Source organism: Sebastes umbrosus, chromosome 6 (assembly GCF_015220745.1).
Source record: "Sebastes umbrosus isolate fSebUmb1 chromosome 6, fSebUmb1.pri, whole genome shotgun sequence".
Classification (NCBI taxonomy): Eukaryota; Metazoa; Chordata; class Actinopteri; order Perciformes; family Sebastidae; genus Sebastes; species Sebastes umbrosus.
The window spans coordinates 23,205,180-23,224,809 of NC_051274.1; the positions used below are offsets into that span (position 1 = coordinate 23,205,180).

General features: G+C 42.1%; 1 protein-coding gene and 1 long non-coding RNA gene across 4 annotated transcripts in view; both read right to left on the minus strand.

The window, feature by feature from the left end:
* The window catches only part of l1cama (L1 cell adhesion molecule, paralog a), a 44,653-nt gene extending 37,885 nt beyond the window's left edge, over nt 1-6,768 (minus strand). For all 3 annotated transcript variants that reach the window (XM_037774020.1, XM_037774019.1, XM_037774018.1), the window contains exon 1: nt 6,612-6,768. The gene's annotated coding sequence lies outside the window, so the exon portion shown is untranslated. The remainder of the gene's footprint in view (nt 1-6,611) is intronic.
* Nucleotides 1-19,630, minus strand: part of LOC119490573 — an 839,978-nt gene that overhangs the window by 525,317 nt on the left and 295,031 nt on the right. The gene's annotated exons all lie outside the window — the stretch shown is intronic.

Below are 19,630 nucleotides of genomic sequence, written 5' to 3' on the forward strand. Positions count from 1 at the left end.
CGCGAGAAACTACAGTCACAACATCATCGAAACAAGCAGAGGAGACAAACACAGACAGCCTGTTTCCTTTACATCACCTGCAGTACTTGAGGCCACTGCGTCTGTTCAAGTGTGTATGGATGCTCGTGTTTCATGCCCCATCTATTTCAGTTATGGTTGATTCAAATGAAGTGTAGGCATGGAGTGGGGGAAGAGACAAGTGAAACAAAATCAATATACTTAAACGTAAACACTCCAAATAAATAAGCCTTTAGATGGATTCACAACACTATCAAACCACCACACTGTTTCATGTGATGTGTGCCACTCAGTCAATGTCTGGCAGTCACATTCAATTCAGCCCACTAACTCTAATGCTTCAAAAAACACAGTTGTTGTATGTTTGCTCTCCTGACTATGTGTCTCTTGGCTGCAACACACCAAACACTGTTTCCCATCTTCTCAGCGCAATTTAAAGACTGCATTTGAAGCAAATTTCCGCTGTGGCCAAACGGTGGAATTCCAACTTCTGAGTCCGTCACGTTATGCCATTGGGCCCAAAAAGACCTTTTCCCATAGACTTACATTGGGAAAAAGACCTCTGTAACTCAGAGGATAATTTTTTTTTAGGTAAACCAACTTCCCAGTACGAACACTTGAATAGCCCTTAATTAAATCATTACGTCCTAAAAGTTTTAAAACGCACTAATAGCTGAATACAGCATTATTTTCCTTCCTTGGTTCATGTGAATGAGACCAAAACTGAGGCTGGAGCGAGGGCTGGGAGGCGGAGTTATAGGAAACGCTACAGCACCTGCTCTATAGACCCAATGGATTTGGAAGATTGCTGGAAGATCCGGGTACTTAGTACTCGGAAGTCAAGCTTTTTTTGCTTCATGCGTCACCGAGCAACTTTCATAGGAATGAATGAGGCCCCGCCTCGAACGCTGTATCTAGTTCTCTTTATACATCCATGATAGTGCTTCAGTGCCAAAATGTAATGTTTTTCAGGAGAACTTCCTCGACTTTGGTGACTTGCAGCCTCCACACAAAACATTCAGTATTGACCGTCAAATACTAGGCCTACCTGTGCAATAGACGCACCTGTAAGTATCAGAATAAACCATTTTTTGGCAAAGGAGAAAAACCTGAGCTCAGAATCAAAGTCATGCCAAAGACATTTGTCAAGGGGAAGCAGAGAACAGGTGAAGAATAAATTCCAACAGTGTTGAAAAAAGAAAGCTTAGTAGAGCAGTATGATGTAACTTAGAGCAAAGCAACGGTGCTGAAGTATCCTACGGCCCTGAGATACATCGTGCCCCCAAGTTTCATTAAAAATGCAGCTGGCCTCTCAGCAACAAATCAATAAATTAGTAAACCAATGCTGTCATGTCCCCTTAAAATAAACAGCCTGCAATGTAATCAAAGCCAGAATGGTATACTACCATAATATGGTCACAGTTCTCTCAGATATTGTCCTTAACAAATAAACCAGCTAATATAACAATTAAACTTATTAGCTTATATGTGCTAAATTTGCTATATTGGAATTTCCAAAAGTACCTAAAGGCAGAATAACGGAGGTTGATCGATAACTTAGCGACTTTTAACCTACATCTGTAGTCCTGCCACACAGCTAATGTTAGAAAAAATTGAGGGTACAAATGATAATAATAATTCAGTTCAATAGGCTTTATTGTCTTAACAACAAAAAGAATAAAGATCATATTTTTTATTTTATTTTATTTTTTAAATTAGTGTCTGATTTAGTTTCTGATCAAATCTTTAGGGACTAAGTCATAAATCATTACAAGGATTTTGAAAAAGATGAGCATTAACTAAAAGCTTCTGTATTAAATTAAATGAGGACGAGCTTTATAGAGGAAATAATGAGAAGCAAAAATAAAAGCATGAAGCTATTTTACCCAGAAGCCATTATTAAACTTAGACTTACTTACTGTGTCTCATCAATGTGGCCATCAGACACGTGACTTTATCTTTCAATAATGAAAGGCAATAACCCAACATTGGTATTTCATGTATAGTTAATTCATTCATGAGATCATCTAATGCCGGCCACTGTTAATGGTGAGTCATGCACGCACACAAATGCTCAGAGAAGCATCTCTGACAATCAACAGACTACTTCATAGATGCAGTCGGGAAACACACTGGACAGAGGGTCAATTTAGTCCAATTATAGTCACTGATGTGCACAATAAAGCCTTTCTGACGGAGCTGACTGGGGTCCAGATGGACTGACGCTTAGGGGAATTCTGTGTTTCGCAGAGACAAAGACATAATTTTGTCGGAGACAGAAAAAAGCAAGAGGACAGCATCAAGGAGGCAAAGAGAAGGTCAGACAAGGAGCTTCGTATCTCCCCTCATTCATATTCAGTCTTATGTGTAGATTTATTGCTTTGCTGCTTTCCAGTCTGGTTCTTTATTGTAAACAATGTGGACTGAAGGAATTAGAATTAGACATTTCTTTCCACAATAATAATAAAAAAGTGATACTGCTTTTTTAATTCCCTCATTTTGAGATATTGTCTACAACATCTGGGGCCTCCAATTTCATTATTGGTTTTGGCAGTAATTAATTTCTCTCCTGGTTTCAAGCAATATCCACTATGGGGTTCCAGTTTTGTAATTTTAAACGCCAATATCATATTTGCCACCCGGGGGAATTCTTCAATTTCTCTTCTCTCATACCATCACTTGTGAAAGCTGTAATAAGGTAATTCACTCTGCCAAATTGAAATTCATTTCCATACATGACGCCTCTATTTGTGCCCTATTCTCCATCACAGCTCCAATCGTATAATAGGGCTGGATTTATGAGTCTTTGTCTTTTTCTGGGAAGGCTAACAAGAGTCTCAGTCATTAGTTTGATTAAGACCCCCATGTGGGCATCTCTGTCCACCTCTGCGTAAATACTGATACGACAAGTGATACCACAACACTGCATGGCGGGAAAAGGAGGGGGAAGAATAGAGATACAGGCAGGAAAAGAAAAATGTAGGTTTAAAGGTCTGCTCTATCTGTCTAAGAAGAGAGAACAGGACTCTTAAATGATGACTGGAACAAGGTGGCTCAGAGAAATTGCCACGACAGTCTTCTTCCACTTTGTCTCATCTTCTATAGCAGCCTTTATCTTTTCACCATCTCTGTGCCATCCTGCTGCCTTTTAAATCAATCCTTTCCATCTTCAGGTTTTCCTACCTGCCTGCCTCATTTCACCTCTGCAAATTTCATTCTCCCCTTTTGCTGCCCTCCTTCCCTCCTCCTCAATTCTCTATAATCATTTACCCGTGGCTGGCCTGTCAATCCATCTGACCCTTAGCTCCCTAAATCACCACAATGTATTCTCCACCAAACCCTGACAGCATGTCTACACGATCCCCCACTTGACACCCAGTGGGCTGACTCCCATCTGCACCGTCTAAATCAAACAGCCTCCGAGCTGCAGCCAGGGAGGGGCGGGGAGGGGACCGACTCTCCATCTTGACAGCATCCTGAAGGTGCGCACACACATGCACGGCATCAAAAAGGCGCACGCACGCTGGAAAAGATAAGTCGAGGGAGTTCGCCTCGCAAGCCTTTGAATCTGCGATTTTGAGTTTGTAACTTTACAACTGTTATTCTCAAAGGAGGATAAAAAGGAAACCAGAGATGAGACGGTTATTGTTGACACTTCAGTCTAAGAGATAGCTCTCTCTCTTAACCCTTATTTTACCCCGTCGCTGCTTTAATGGCTGAATCCCCAGAAAGTGGTGAGCGCGCTCTTTGATCAGTAGCAGACGCTTAAGTAATCAGGCCAGGGAGGCAACATTAGAGAATCGTTAATTTGGCGCACTGCAACACGATCTCTGCAGCGTGTGTTTGCAGAGCGTTTGTTTGTGTGTGTTGCAGAAGTTGTGCCTGTGCAGATGTGTTTATGTGTGCGAGCAGGATGACTAGCAAAGGTGCCCTGAGGCAATAACAGGTGGCTTAGGAGCGAAGGGCCAGCGCAGCACTGCTCTTCCCCGGAGTTGCTCCTAACACTCCTCTCCTCCCACACAACACCAGCTCTCCACTTCAACTGCAGGACTGAAGGCATTTGGAAACAGGCCAGCCTCTGACGTTATCATCCCATAAAAATTCAAAAGCATAAATATCAGACCACACATTGCGGGGCTTTTCTCTCATAATCTTCGTCAACCGTAATCAGAATCCTCCTTTTAATCTTTCGTTTCTATGGTTCCCTTCTTGCTACTGCCCATCCTCCCGTGTGACCTTGCCCTTTTCTATATCCTACTTGATCCCCCCCTTCTCTCTCTCTCTACTCTCTTCAATACCTATAGCAGTGAACATGCATTAAAGGATGCAAAGTGCTTTGTGTTTCAAAAGGAAGTCCACCTTCTTCTCTTTCCTATGTTGCTGACTCTTTTCATTCCAGATCCCTGTCCCTCTCTCCTCACATAAATCCCCGTTTCCATCCATCTCTTTGTGGAACAGCTCAATTAACCAGCCCGTGTCCGAGGGGAGATTACATTCTGCACCATACTGTAGCGGGGGTAATCATACACTCCGAGTCTATCCAGCTACTCCGACATCAACAACATCCCTGCTACACACTAGCAGCTCCCAACGTCGTCTATAGAGAGATCCGGCTGCCGCTGCCATACAAACCCCACTGCATTAAATAGTATGATAATGTGACCAGCAGTAGGTCTCTGGGGCCTTGCTGCCACGGAGAGGATGCACACACGCACATACTCATTCACTCCAACACGCCCTCTTCAGCAGCAGCTGCATCTTGATCTATTGTGTGAATGTGTGCAGTGCAGTATGTTTATGGATGTTGTACAGATGGTAACAAGTCATTGTCAGGCGCAATGCCGTCCCTCCCCTCCAGTCCCCTGACTGGGTTCATCTGGGACAAGCTGCAGGCTACTGAGGCATAGAGCGAGGGAGGGAGGGAGGGAGCAGGTTCAGTACATCACTACCACACACATGCACTCACATGATATGAGCCACCATACATATCTTTGTACATCTGATCATATCTTTGTGAATCTGGTCAAATCTTTAGGATAGGAGTGCGTGTTATGAGCAGATGCACAAAGATATACTCATCATCAAAACACCATAAACAACCTGCAGACCAAACCTTCAGCCTTCAGCTGCTGCTTTTGGCCGTACAGTTTTCTACATGATTAACACAACTGGAGGAACATTGTCTTTTTCCTGCCGTTGGGTAGAACAGATGTGTAACAGGCCGCAGAGGCTGACAGCAGGCAGCTGTGTGGCATACAGCCAGGTGAGTGCCTCCTTTCTCATGGGCACACCTCCACACAGTCTGCTGCGAGCGCTGCCCCACCCTTTTTTTCACTTCCCCTGATATCTCCACCGGATAAATATCTCTCTCGCTCTCTGTCTCCTGTTGATATCTGAATCTTTCTTTCCCTCCTCCAGTTCTTGTTTAGATTCCTTCTCTTTCTTCCCTCAAAGGTCTGTAGTTTCAGGTTACCCTGCTCTGGCAAAAAAAACACAGACCCAATGCAGCTGCAGGAGATAAGATTGGTAGACTAGAAAATTGTTGTAGTCTGCTCCGCTGTGCTGTTCACCGTGCAGCTGAGTTTCATCCTCCACATCAATGAATATCGTAGCAGCACATTGCAATCATGGGCAGTACTTAACATTAAGCCACTCGGCTATTAGCTGGGGGAGGGGAACCGAATATTCATATTTAAGTAGCAAAGCAGAAGGAGAGGCAAAGCATTTAATCTGCCTGAGAAATTACCACCGGTTTGCAGAAAAATGCACAATGCAAAATGAAATGCAAAGGAGCAGATTTAAAGTATATTTGCATTATATATTTTTCATATTTGGTAGGGAATTGTAAAGCAACAGATGTATAGTAATGCAACAGATTTAAGGTGCAGTTCAATACACTTTTCAGTTATTCAAAAAAACACAAACTAAAAATCATGTTTTTTTTTAGACAAGTAATCCAAATGACATTTAGTTTTTCTATAAACATAGATAACAACACATTGTAAAATAATCTGGCCAATAAAGTGTTCAGTGAGGCAGTACAATGGCCCACAGAGCTGCTGTATATTCAATATTAATGTCAGAGGAGACCCTGTTGCATGCAATGCACTGAATGCTCAATCGACAAGATAAATACACAGAAGCGGAAGAAAAAACATTTCCTCTAAAAGTAATCTGCACCAACAGGTTATCCACGACACCTGGCTTCAACATTTCTTTTCACAGTTCAAAGTAATGCGGTGTTACAGTGGAGCATAATCAACCACAACCCCCACTACCCCTGAAATAAAGACGTGTTTTGAAATTTGTCTAATTAGTGTTTTTTTCAAATGTCATAGTTTTCCTAAACATCAACACACCGGATGGGAACAGGACAAATTCCCAAAGGGAAGATATTAAAAAAATGAGCTGTTAAAGTGATTTACATAAACCAGACGGTCGTGTTTTACTGCCAGTTGTAGATGAGGCAAAGGTGCGATTTCATAACAAGCCACCTCCACCTAACCACCTAATTAATCTGCTCACCAGCTCTCTCACGCTCTCATTCTGTTTAATGACAAACTGTCCGTCTCATCACGAAAACATCCTCTTACCTTCTCAGTGATGTCCCTTTCCTCTGGCAACTCCCTGCGTCTTTTTTTTTCCCCCTCCTCTCTTCCTTATCTACTTGTGCCTTTTCTTGCTCTTCTCTGTGAAATTGATTGTGCACCTCTCCTCTCTGCTGATGCTGCAGTGATAGAAAAACACACCCTCCTCCGGCCGCTCTCTCTCTCCCACCCTGACTCTCATTGGCTGCCTGTTAGAGGTGACATCACCCTTCTTCTCTGCCTCCTCCTCTGTTCCCTCCCTCGCTCTCTCTTCACCTCACTCTCTGTGGATTCTGACCATTCCTTTATTGTACCCCCTTCCTCCTCCTTCCTGTCCTCTCTGTCCTCCTCTTCCTCCCTGTCTACAGTGTGGATAAGTAGGTCCAGCTGCTCTTATTACTGCTCTTATATTCAGCCATAATAATGCATATTGTACATTAGCATAGAGCACATAGCCTATGGCCCGCCAGCCCTTCTTCTCTCTTCTCCTCCTGCACCAATCCAGGAGCTAATAGACTACAAAGGTGAAATAATGGCCGTAGGAGGTTTTGTGGCGGTAATCTCTACGCTCCGCTGGGCTCAACTTCCATAAGCTCTTTTAATTCATTCTGCCACTAAGACATGGACTGGGCTTCAGTTCATTATAATCAAAGGCATGACTGGGATGAATATTACGTAACGCTGGTGAATAAAAATGTGTCAGGGAGTACTGCCGTCTCTTATCTGGGGGGGGTCGGGTTGACGAGATGCAGAGATTTCAGGGTAATAAAGAGCTGTGTAATCCACGGGTTGTCTGGCTGTATTTGCTGTTGTGACAAGATGAATGTCATCGGGTGACTGTTATCCAACACGCATGATGATAGAGATCTACAGATGTCTTGTTTTATAGTACATGCTTTTACCACTTTGCATCTGTGAATTTATGTCAGTCGTTTGTCCTTATTTCCCCTCCAGCTCATCCAAAACCCAGCGATTACAAAAGTGAATCTTCTTTTAGTTTCTTTTAAAGCAATGCATGGACTGGCGCCAGTTTGTATTTTAAACCTCCCAAGTCCCTATTCCACCTCCAAAACCCCTTAGATCCTCTAAACAATCACTCTTTTCAATTCCACACTCTCTTAAAATCCAAAACTCACTGAGCTTTTCCCACTGCTGCCTGCAGACTGTTGAAGAATTTACCCCTCTCTGTTAGGACTTTGACATATATTTCAAAAAGTGTCTTAAGATTAATCTTTTTTTTTTACATATATTTACTTTTTTATTCTATTAAATTTGTGAGGGACCCTGTACAAGTATTAAGTAGAAACAAACACTGCAAATACTATAAATACATGATTGCTTTTAGTGTGTGTTTCTGTTCACTATGATATTAGCCACATTAGCGGTGTGGCTCTCTGGATGACAATGTCGGCCTGTCAGGATGACTTAACTTTGGTGATGAATCCTACTGACTTTGGTGATCCCCTGACTTTTGCTATAGCGCCACAATGAGGCTGACATTTATGGCTTTGAATGAAATGTCTCGACAACTGTTGGATCGATTGCTATGCAGTTTGATTCAGACATTAATGTTCCCCTCAGGATCAATTTACTTTGGAGATCCTCTGAAATTTCCGTTTGGTTTATGACCAAATACCTGCAAAACTACTGACGCTTCAATCCAACTTAGGTGTACTTTGTGTTTAGTGCTAATTAGCATGTTCTGCTTTTAACAATTAGCAATGTTAAAAGTGCAGTGTGTAGGATTTGGAGGCATCTAGCGGTGAAGTTGCAGATTGCAACCAAGTGAAACGTCTCCCGTGTGTCAAGCGTGTAGGAGAACTTTCGCCGACGCGAAAACGTGAAACAAGAATGTCCCTCTCTAGAGCCAGTGTTTGGTTCATCCGTTCTGGGCTACTGTAGAAACATGGCGGCTGGCTCCATGAATAGGACCCGCTCCGTATGTAGATATAAACAGCTCATTCTAACGTAATGAAGACAAAACGATTCTTATTTTTCAGTGTGTACTTGATAAATACTGTAGAGTTCAGTTAAATTACAACATACTCACTCAGCTGTAGACTGGAGAGCGTTGACCCCTCCAAGAAATGATGTACAAATCAATTTTGATCTGTGCCTGAAATGAGAGAAGAGAAAGAAAGACAAAGGTCGAATTAAGCAACAAACGAGGACACATACACCCTCATTCCAAACTTGTTCCTAAAAATAAAGTACTCATAGCAATTCAGGTAATTGGGGCAGCACCATGTCCAGTCAGAAAACCCGGTTCCCACTGAGCTGCTGGAGTTTTTCTTTGTGCCTTTCCAACCTGAGGGTGCCAGCGTGCCCATCTGCCACCGGTGCCCGAGGATATGCCAGGCATGCAGACAAAAGCTGCCACGGGAGCAGACAGCATGGGAATAATGATGGATGACGCCAGTTTAGATAGGTGAGAACCTCTGCCATTATCCTCAGGAGAGGCTGGGTGGCTGAAGAAAGGCTGAGAGTTCAGGGTCAAAACTGTGGCTGGATGGACGCCAGGAGCGGAGACAAAAACCTGATGTGAGATTGGAGAAGAACATGACAATGATTGATTAATCTGGAATCGCATACAATTGTTGTTTTTTTAACATTAAAACATTAAATCAGTTTAATTTTTGAAACAGACTATGAACAGTCAGGAATGAAGAGAAAGGTGGTGGTTTTTATTTCTTAGGACAGTAGGGGAACCAGTTGATCTAGAAATAGAGAGCACAACTAGATTTTAAGCAAAAGAGCAAAAAACAAAAACAGGCAGATTTACTGGTCTCCCTGCAGAGAGAAGACTTTCATTTCATGTTTGTATTGTATTAATATGATGATTTAAAGGTACAGTGTTTAGGATTTGGTGACATCTAGCAGTGTGGTTGCAGATTGCAACCAACATCTCCGCTCACTCCTCCCTTTCCAAGACTGCGGTAACATGAGCCACCGAGCGCAAAATCGTGGTAACTCCGTTCGCCTCACTCAGAGGCCATCCTTACCATAATAACACTACTTTAGGAGCAACGGAAGTCAGACGGCAGCTGGCGGTACCACGGTTTTGCACTTTGTGGCTCACGTTACCGCAGTTTCACAAGCGTGTCGCAAGTGGCCTTCAGGTGACATAAAAACGCAAAAGGCTCTCTCTAAAGCCAGTGTTTGGTTTGTCGGTTTTGGGCTACTGTAGAAACATGGCAGAGCAACATGACGGACTCCGTGAAGAGGACCCGCTCCCTATGTACTATAGATATGAAGGGCTCATTATAAGCTAACGAAAACACAACGATTCTTAGTTTCAGGTGATTATACACTAATGAAAACATAGTTATAGTTAATATTATATTCCATTTCTGGTAATAGACACCCAAAAGAATACACACTGGCCCTTTAAGGACTACACATTTTAGTAAAATGTTTCCAATTTCTAATGAGTTCTTCCGGATGAATGATTTAAAAAAAACGTAACTGGGTTTTTGGAAGGGAACCTTTTCAGTGGCAGATTTTATTTGTAGAGTTCTTTGTTTGCAATGTAATGTGAGAAGTTACGCTTATGTCTTCATCACTGCAACAATACTTTTTTGGTGTCTTGTAAGTCCATGTGGGCTGCGAACTTTAAGAACTATCTATTGCAATATAAGGGTGATTTTGCGGTGAGGAAACTGGATTTTTACTTTATCAACAGAAAGTTATTAAGACTTAATAGTCAAGGTGATTCTCAATCGGAACCACTGTGAGTCATTTCATCTCCCCGGCCTCTGCTCAGACCAAGCAATTAAAACATAAACCAACACTGTAATATTTAGGAGGCAGTTACAAGTGGAAGATGGAGGAAAATAAGCGTCTAGCTTGAAGGAAGTCTCACGCAGACCAATCAATGGAGATAATGTCTCTCCTGTCTCTTTCTCATTGTTCCACCTCCTCATAGCCAAAGTTTCACGCTAAAGAGAAACTCAAACAGGAGAGTAGACCCGCCTCGCTGACCTCTGAAGTATAAACTTATCAGTGAGGAGACATTTACCTCAGCTGTCACTCCCTCATACAGTAGCTACTGGCCGGGCCTTCACTCAAAACCATTCATCTGTGAGAGGCTTCTTACTTGCCCTTGCAAAAGCTCTGTGCTCATTTTCTTTCCTCCCGACTTGACTGTAGGTGAGTCAGCTTGCAGACTGGCAGGAGAGATGGAATGATATATGAGGAGGAAGACGGGGGCGTGGAGCGAGAGGGAGAGGGAGAGGGAGAGAGAGAGAGAGAGAGAGAAGGGAAGGATATGAATGAACAACTTAAATGTCCAGAGCTGCAGGAAAAACAGATGCAGTCAGCAAAAGACAGAGAGAGTGAGAGAAAGAGAGAGAGAGAGAAAGAGAGAGAGAAGTCCATCAGCTTAAAATGCGAGGAGACAGAGGCAATATAGTAAATGGCTGCAGTATGGGTGTGGAGGTTCAGAGAGAGAGGGAAACAAGTACTGAGATGGAAACAGATTAAAGCAGGAAGGGATAAGAGGATACTGTGTCATAGAGGACGCTGTGGTGGAAACATAAATATATACAGACAGGTGTCCAAAAGAAATACAAAAACAGTGTTGTCATGTCCTTAAAGGCTCTCTGGATCTCTAGAAGAAGAAAATTAGCTAAAAGTCCTTCGGTGTATAAATATACATGTGTAAACACACACACACACACACACACATATGTATATGTATACATATATACACACACACATATACATATATACGCTTATACATATACATACAGGTACATAAACGCATTTATACATATATATAGGGCTGTCAAATTTATTTTAATGCCACTAATCTTTTTTAATGCATTAACGCAACTTGCGATTTTTAGGATGTAACGGGCTGAGTTTTAAAGCTAGAGTGAAGATACTGAGCTGTCATGGCGATTTTCAAGAGGGTCACTTGACCTCTGACCTCAAGATATGTGAATGAAAATGGGATAATTTATGATAATCACATGCAGTTTGGGGCAAGTCATAGTCAAGTCAGCACACTGACAGCTGTTGTTGCCTGTTGGGCTGCAGTTTTCCATGTTGTGATTTGAGCATTATTTTTTTTTTTTTAAATGCAGTACCTGTGAGGAATTCTGGACAAAATTTGTCATTGTTTTGTGTTGTTAACTGATTTCCAATAATAAATATATACATATATTGTTTGCAAAAAGCAAGCATATTTGTCCACTCCCATCATATGATACTATATTAGATATTATGACACTCATATTTCTACTTATATATACATATATGATTTCTTTTGTTTCTTGTTGATGTGTATGTATGTTTATCTGTATGGGAGTTTTTTTTTTTGCTTGTGTTTGATTTATTTTTTTTAGATTCCCCTTATCTACAATTACTTTGTATTTATTATTAGTATTATATTATTAGCTTTATATATAATGCTATGTTGGTTAAGTTTCTCTACCAAGAAAGTTGCGTTATTATTTTTTTGTGAATATTTTTTCAGTTTCTTCAAAATGAACAAAAAAGACAATAAACAGAGTATGAGTAATAAATAAATGTGCATGAGAAAAAATAACGTATCTTTACTGCGTGTATTGCAACAGTAAAGAAAGGGGAACTTTGAGCAGATGGACAATACGAAGGGGAAGCTGAGTGGAAACAGATGGCCGAGGAAAAAGACAACTAAATTCCTAATTTATGAAAAATCAGTGATGAGTATTAAAGTTGTGGCCAATAATGATTGGCAAAGAAATGTGGTTCATGGTGTAAGCAGTTCCAGGACCAAGGCATAGTAAGAGGGAATTACAGAAAATGAACACAACAGGAAAAAAAGACAGATGGTGAAAGAAACATCAGAGATTCTTTGCTATAATCAGAAACAGCAGGAGCAACTTAGGACATGGTGTTGCAAGATCCTCCTCTAAATAGTATTCATTGGTTGAAGGGTGGTCAGAGCATTCACATTGCTGGGAACCCTTCTTTATCTTCAGCAGGTATCTCAGGGTCACAAGCGTTTCGCCCCTTAGCCTGTACGCTTCACCTGAGTGGGGCAGTGGAGACTACATTAGCCTTCACCTGCAGAAGGGTTCCAACTGCAGGCTCTTGTCAAAAAGAAAGAAAGAAAGAAAGAAAGAACAAAAATAGACCTTTCAGTCCATCTCTCTCTTCAGTATTCCATCCCACAATGTTTATCCAAAATCCAACCCAGACACAGGACTGCTATGAAAAGAGAGATTTACTCTCCAAACTCCTGTTTTACTTACAAGTTTTTGACATTGATCCAAGACCAGCTTTATTATTCAACTGTCTGGAGGTTGTAAGTACAGATTTACGGTTAAGAAAGGGACAGATATTCAATAATCAGATTTATTATAGGTTCTTCCATTGTGGTTTGTTCCATTTGATACATTTGTACCAGTTTTTAAAGTCTGCTTCTGCATTATTAAATAAAGCACATAACCTGTAGGTCAAAGCTGCCCATTATTCTTTATAACAGAGTAAAAAGGGGTCACATTAAAGTACCCTCTCCTCAGTGTTGTCAAAATAAAATGCTCTTGTTGCTCTAAAACCCTAAAAAAAATCAACATCCCCCTGGCAGCAAGAGTTTATTTGCAGCCTGATTCATTTTCCAGCTGGGAAGACGCTGTCATTACATTAGTGGTCTCAGCCCATTCTCAATCCCAGGGCGTCAAATACCGCGGCTTTGTCACGGCCATTAGCGAAACGCACCGGGCGTTCCATTAACTACATTGTAAACCCAATGGCGACAACAATAAACACGCCGAGGAAGGGCGCCGGGAGTGTGGTGACATAGTTTAAAAAGCAAAAATACACAGCGGGCAGGTGGGAGCGGAGGTGGATGTTATCCAACAAACAAAAGGTTTTCTAAAAGGAAGCCACTGTTCATGTCCTGTGCGTCACGTTACAATCAGCTGTTCGTTCGTGTCCCGTGTTCACAACATTCAGTGTCATTTTCACTGTACAAACATGGTAGTTTTAAGCCCAACCATGTCGTTTTTTTCCTATAACTATAGTGGTTTTGTTGCCTAATCCTAAAGTGACGCGCATGGGTGTGACAAAGCGGCGGTATGTGACGAGTTGGGATGAGAACGTGTTGGTAGTCTAACATTGTACGTCAGGCCAGTGGGTGTGCTGGTGAGGTCCTAGTGCCTTTAGGAGGAAAGAAGTAACAAGATTGATTGGTTGATCAATAGAAAATCATGCAGGCTTAGTGTCACGGCTTACTGGGACAATTGAATAGAACAGAGCCAGCGTTAATGTTAACACCGGTGCTTTTCCTGCTGTGACAAGTCAAAATGCCTGCTGTGAAAAAGACTCGATGGCTCTGAGAACTTGTGGTGGACATTATGTGCTATTTTTTTTATAAAATAATTAAATAGAAAATGAATATAATAAAAAAAGGAACTATTTGTTCCCGCTCTCGTCTGCTGGACTGCTGCTCTGGATTGTGCAGGTAACACAGGGTTAAAAGAAAGTATAAGAAAGTGAGAACGTGTTGAGAGTGTTGAAGAAGTGCTTGGAGCTACAGAGAGTGACAGACACAGATAAAAAGATAGCAGTGAGAGAGCCAACAGTACGGGTGGGGAGAAGAGGGAAAAAAAAAAAGCTTTGATGTGACAGTTTTACAGAGTGAAAGCGAGAGGTGACAGGCCAACGATAGAACAAGAGTGAGAAGTGTCAGAGGTAGATTCAACAACTCTCTGCCCCTACAGGGCCTGTCCACTGACTGCACGGTTGCTGATGTGGCCGGCGATTGGAGATCCATTGATCCAGTTAAAGTCATTAGGTGGCCAGAAGGTCAGCCAGCCGTCTCTGACCTGCCGTTAATCACTCGCTAATTGACGGGAAATGACTCTGATTTAGTTTCCTGCCATGCTTAGAGTGGCCCGGCTGCCAGATATGACCAGCACTTCACTCACCAGAACGCATCTCATTAAGCATGTTAACTGCATGTAAATAGCAATGTGTCAGCCTCAAGACAAATGTGCAGTGGCACGCCAAAGGTTAGAGCACCATCAAAGATAAGTTGTTGTTGTTGTTGTTGTTGTTGTCGACGGAGAATCATAATGAGGGCAGCCAGTCAGAGGGGAAATGGCAATTTGCAGATTATGTATAGTCAAATTTTCATCATTGATATTCAAATCGAGGTTTTGCATAGAACTTGGCACTGTGCAAAACAGTGACTGTGAAGTTAACTAGTTTAAGGCCTTTCATTTCAAGGCTTTTCTTCCCCTCTAATAATAGAAATGACCCTTTGCTGTCCTTTATCGTGTATTACAATGCACCATGAAGGAATTACATCATCCCATGATTTGCATTTTTTAATACAGTGTAATGAGGTAGCCATGAAAGTGTCACCCAGGAGGAGTCCACTGTGAGCATTTCCCTGCTATATTTACAGATAAATAAGCTGTTTATTTCAAATGGGCCCATCAAATCTCACTGCAGTTATTGCCTCCTGTTTTATTACATCTTCGGTCGGCGGCTCAATATTACTTCTCTAAAAAAGATAACCTTCGGTAGTTGACCGCATTACATGATCTGTGATATGACAGGGCTGAATTTCTGGCAGTGGCTTAGCTCCTCTGAAATGCCACAAGGTGCCCACTGCTGTGCCGCTGATGGGAGGTGAGGGAGAAGCTTGAAGGGGAGGGGGACTGCAGATGCAATGTGGTAAATAGATAGCGACCACAGATACTTGGAAGCTCAGAGGTAATAAAGACTATGACCTTTACAGTAGACAGACTGTCACTTCTGGTTTGGGTCTGGACTCGGCGGTCTCAGCGCATGTGTCTGTGACCAAAGGCCAGCTGACGAGCTCCCACCTGAGCCCGACTTTCTCCACAGCTGGCTCTCTACACTCCTCCTTTAAAGACACACAGATGCACACATATATCAGTACCTGAAAGACAATGCGAAGGCATTTGTCACTACAGTAAAGTCTTCTGGCTCTCCTCCCCGGTCCTCGTCCTCACAGGCAGAGCAGAGAAAGCTTAATCAAGAGGTGATGACAAACCCGACAGATTCACAACAGAACATAACACCCTCCCCAGCCCGTCACACTGCTGTCAAAACTGAGGGCTGTTCCTGTCCGACTTGATATGTCAAGCTTCTCCTTTATCTATACATTTGAGAGCACAACATTTCGCTGCGAGACTTTCCAAGAGTAGAAATGTGTGACAACATCATGACAGCAGAATGAGTCTGATTATCAAGTTCACAATCCACAGGGATATGTTTATATTTGGAACATCTATCATGAATAAACCACACTGAATTAATGGGGAGAAACAATGACAAAGCTGTCAAGAGTGGTGCTCACACCCTGTAAATAGCAACACTGCTAACTGGTTTCTTCTGCAAATGAAGCCAGTGTGAAGCCAATTAATATTCACCAAGTCTTACCTTTTCCCTTCTGGTGCTTCAAGAAACCGGGAAGGAGGCAGAAGTGGATGATGATGGATTCTGCAAAGAAAGGGTTAAGCACTATCATCAATTTCATTCAGTATAAATATCTCTCTAGCTAATTAGAAACATTAAACCAATTACTCTAATGAACTGATTTTGTCCCTTTGCCCATTTGGGCTCTGAGCGAAAGAAGCCTTTTATCATTTTGCCCTGTGAGCGGCTGTAATATTGTGATTTATTCCAGAGACACTGAGGACAGCAGCATTAAAAGGCTGGAAGCTTTCTGGCTCATACGCAAAGTAGTCATTATTAATCAGCTCCACCGGCCTTCATTTCCTCCCCAGCTCCACTACCACAGACGAGGACGGATCACTGTTATCAGTGCACTGTGTTTACTACCAACAAGTTCTTGTTTTTTTTTATATAGTCAACACACTCTTCACTAGCTGTTTATTCATCATATTGTAAGCTGAGGTACTATAGTCTGACAAATTCTGAATTTGTCACACTGTTACTCACACGCAGACTAAAGGCACCGTTGGCCACGAACACACAAATCATTTCAATTCTTGCAACAGTCACCCCTAAATTGTTCCCGGAGCATGAAATGGAAAAACATCAGAGTGACTTTACTGGAAACCAAAATGCACTGACGTGGAGGAAGCGTGACAGGGAGCATCCTGTTCACTCTGTGTAGTCTGATGATCCCCACCCAGTGGAGGGGCCACCACAGTGCATTGCAACAGCTCATTTAGCAGCACCTCTGACATCTTCATCTCCAGCAGACAGTCACAGAAAAGATATTCAGCTAAAGTTGCCACAGAATTTCTTTCGACAGGGAAATCTAAAATCCCCCCTGAGTAGCAGAAAGGTTAACCCATTTGTGAGGAAATGTATTGTGAAATCTTTTGCTAGTCAAATTCCCAGCATGACTTAATTACTTTTTCGTCTTTAATTGCAAATCAAAGCCTCCACGCAGCAACAGATGCTTACAGAATATGTAAATCAAGCGTGGCCAACAGAAAATTGCATCTGTGCTTCATACATGATGGGGGGTAAAGGGGCCAAAAACCTGGCCAGCCAATGCACTGTAAAACCAGGGCTTAGTGTGGGGTCTAAAATCCCTGCATGACAGCACTGTAATTTCATTTATCACGCCTCAGCACACACCAAATCAGACATGGAGGCTCCCTATTCTAGTGTGTGGGTTTGCAGTTTGGGGTGGGGGGAGGGTCAAAGAAGCAGGAATGTTACACCTGCAATAGTGGTGGTGGTGGGGATTCGATTTCCACTGTTGTAGGGGGTCCTCAAGTGGAACAAATTCACCACGCAAGAGCAGGTAAAAGAAGATGGATACACAGGGGAGGATTGAGAGAGAAACAGGGAACGACAGGTGCAAACTGCAGACATGCAAGGGCGCTTTAGTGGAGGGGCGAAGAGCCCAACAGGGGGGACAGAAACCCAGAGAGGCAGAACAGAGAAGTATTATTTAACTGTGTATTGTGGTTACACAGAGCAAAGAAAAATAATCACCTTTAAAATCCCTTTGACATTTTTCTGAATGAAAACAAGGAGTGTTACAGGGTGTGAACAAGTTTTCTATTAACCTCTTAGCATGAAGTGGTTTCAAGTAAACTTTGGATTCAAGTCCATTTCCAAGAATAGGCCTGAGGGAAGACCCACTAAAGTGCTTTAGTTTTCGAGATACCCCTACCAGATATAGAACAAAGCACAACAATGTGTTTTATAATCTCTTAGGTCTCCCATATATGAAATGGATTCTTGTATAAAAATATTTTACTGCAAAAGTGGTTAAATTGACAGATATTGTGACATAACCCATAAATAAAAAAAAAACACAAAATGAAGCCAGGCCGAATGGGAGATGGTACACCAAAGCTCATGTAATTTCATAATGCATGCTCTGATTGATCCCACATTTGATGTGATAATGGCCAGGGGGTTCTTCTACGTGTGTGAAGAAACAGAATGTGAATATATTGATGCATTGAGGAAATACAGTACTACAAACACACAAGTACAATAAGCAGAAGTATCAAATTTGAAGGTCTATGATGAATGTATTCATTTACTTTTAGGTAGCTTTGGCTGGGATTGTCCTAGAAACACCAATAAGAGTTTTCTGGAACGGTATGGCTGCTCTGAATCCAGCAATACATGATATGTAACTGTAGCAGGTATGGTCAATGGTCTACATTAAGAAATGTATCACATGTTCCAAGCATGAAATGGGGGTAAATGGCATATCTGCAGTCAATAGATACTTATTAATACACTTAAATCAGGGAGAAATAGTTACACACCAGTTATTGAAAGTTTTGTATCAACTTTAATTTAAGGAGTAGATAAATGTTCTTGATGCAATTGCAAGTAATAATTTGGTGTCATGTTTGGACACTCAGGAAAGGTGCACAAGCAAAACTCAGTTCACACTGAGAAATGCATTTGAATTTCATCACTGCAGTATGGGTGTGGGATGTTTCTGAGCTTTTGTGGAGCCGCTGGTCTCTGGAAGAACGTGGCCTCATGGATCCTTCTTCTGACTGTCTATTCTTTTCCAATGGGATTCCAGAGAAGTGCCTTTGGAAGATGGCTATGACGCCACATTGCTGGCTGATAGAGTATGGTCTAGACCTGCTCTATATGAAAAGTGTCTTTAGATAACTTCTGTTATGATTTGACGCTATATAAATACATTGAATTGAATACATTGCTCTCAGAACATGTTGCTTGAAAGCATCTTCAGTCGGGGAGTTGTACCGCAACACGTTCTCATCCCAACTCGTATGACGAGTTGGGATGAGAACTCTGAATACCGAATTCAGAGGAACCATCTGCATACGTCATTGATGGCATGGCTCTTCTGCAGGGTCTCCACAACTCCCACTTTCAGACATTCAGCGACCTAGGTGAGAGCATCTGGAGGAAGATCTGTACTAAACAAAGATGCAGCCTTAAGGCCCAGATACACCAAGCTGACATCAAAGAACTAGCAACGATGAGGCAGACTGTTGCGTTGCCTCATGTTGTTTTTTTCTTGGCCGACAAGTTGCATTTGAACACACTGCAAAAACTACAGTTAGCACGTACGTTCTGCGCCTGTGTGAGATGAATTAACTCTCCAAACCAGCAGGTGGCGGTAGTCTGTATTCATTATTCAAAAAGATAAATAGGAGAACCCAGGACGGTGGATATACAAGCCGTTATGATACGCACATGAAACTAAGCAGCGTCTGCCGACTATTTTCACACCACTCTCACTCACCACTTACGCTTCATTCCAGATGTTCATGTTGCTGTGAAAATATCCGTATATTGGAATGATCAGATGAGATGAAGATGAAAAATGAGAAGAGTCTTCAGTGTTTGTCCTCTTGACTTTACTCGTTGGCTTGCTTTCCTCACTTCTGTTTCTCTTTTCGTGCACTGATTCGTTTAAACTGAACAGCCAATCAGAGTAATTTCCACCACTGATTGAACACGCTAAATTGGTTGAAAAACCTCCGACACGGGCAGACTAGAGGGTGCTAGTCCATGCACTACCCTTGATGAGCTGATGAGGAAGTTTGGCATCCACAACCGATATATCAGTATCTGGC